General features: G+C 33.1%; 1 pseudogene; it reads right to left on the reverse strand.

Annotated features, from left to right (window-relative positions):
• Positions 1 to 410: 410 nt before the first annotated feature.
• Positions 411 to 1269, reverse strand: LOC131939033 (large ribosomal subunit protein uL15m-like; annotated as a pseudogene).
• Between the last annotated feature and the right edge of the window lie 322 nt (positions 1270 to 1591).

A 1591-nucleotide genomic window follows, 5' to 3' on the forward strand; every position in this document is an offset into this window, starting at 1 on the left:
TAAATGGGACGAAAAACATATACTAGATAGTGTTATATTTTATTATGTAACCTTTTAAATGTTGCAAATATGGTTACATGGTATTATATGGCCATCTAAATGTATCAAATATAGTTACATTGTCTTATATGGACATTTACATTTTTAATATCTCACTGTATTATTTTATAATTAAAAGCATCGTTTACCTTTCAAATCAGACTGACCAACTCTTGGTCAGCTGACCGTCCCACGTGACAGGTCAGTTTGTTTTACTGTTATTATATTGTTTCTGCCTGATCAATGCGAGTTAGTTTACTACAGAATATATTTTTTAAGAGTTGTGATAGAAGCATTTATTAACAACATAATCTGGTAATGATAAATAAAACCTTTTTAAATGTATTCACCAAAGTAAACACTGTATTATCCTAGAAAAGTTTATTGTAATATCTTAAGTAGTCCTCATCTTTAGGTTTCAGTACACATTTTTCAGCCAAGTTGACTATCCAGCCATGCTCTAATCCATACAATATTTGCAGCGGATCTTTTCGCATCAGCAACATAGACTGCAGAGGACCAGGCTCTGACAGTTTATACCCAAATTTCTCAGATAGTTTTTCACGGGCCTATAGAATTTTCTCTGGGTCCGCTAGGTAACCTCTGAATAATCTTCTAGTGCATCCTGTGGTGGAAGCTAGCACTTAGGTATTGGTAGACCCTTTTCAAAAAATGCTTGTGGATTATAGAGCGCAGCCAGAGACTGGAGATTATAATAACGTGTTGTGATAGTTCCTCCATTCCTTTCAACAGCAGCTATCACTAGCTCAATTGTCCACTGGACTTCTAGGTTCACTTGCGCACAAAAATTATCACAACCCTCCTCTGTCAAATTGACACCAAAATGATTTTTTGAAAGAAAAAACTTGAAAAACCTTGTATTGCTGATTGATGTTAGGTCTATGGGGCGGGATGTATCAACCCCATTTAGGACAATTAATATTTGCATTTCCAGGAGACTGATTGGTGGATACTGCCGTCCAATGGCATATTGTCCGTGATATTTCTCTGACGGAGCTGTATCTATTAATGGATTTTGTCCTCCCTCATAGCCAAGGGGATCCCAAATTTCACGAGCACCTTGTCTCCTCTACCTTTTTGCTTGCTTCTCCTACTTCTATCAAGTTGCTTTTTGAATGCTGTTTTAGGAAGATCCTGGATATTGTTTTTTGCAACTCGCGGAATAGACATAATTAAATTCAGTGCCCTTTCTGTCACTTTGTAAGCCATCTTTTCTTAATAAAACAGTTTTATTTTCTACATAATAATGTATTTTTTTAAATTTTTTTTTATACATAATAATGTATGAAACTTAAAAATTATTCACAATCACATTATATGTATTGGGATAGCATTGTCCGAACATGTTGGATCCTAATTATTTAAAAACAATATACATTTACAGCACAGTTTTTTAAATTGTATAACCTAGTACATTTTTATATAAGAGTTAGCTTTCTTGCTTACATTTTTTATATTTTTTAAAACGTATTTATTTTACATATTTACTTTATAAGTAATATGCCTATTTCTGTAAAATATGTTATTAAAG

The sequence above is a fragment of the Physella acuta genome, unplaced genomic scaffold (assembly GCF_028476545.2).
Source record: "Physella acuta isolate Inbredline_101_S28 unplaced genomic scaffold, ASM2847654v3 ptg000264l, whole genome shotgun sequence".
NCBI lineage: Eukaryota > Metazoa > Mollusca > Gastropoda > Physidae > Physella > Physella acuta.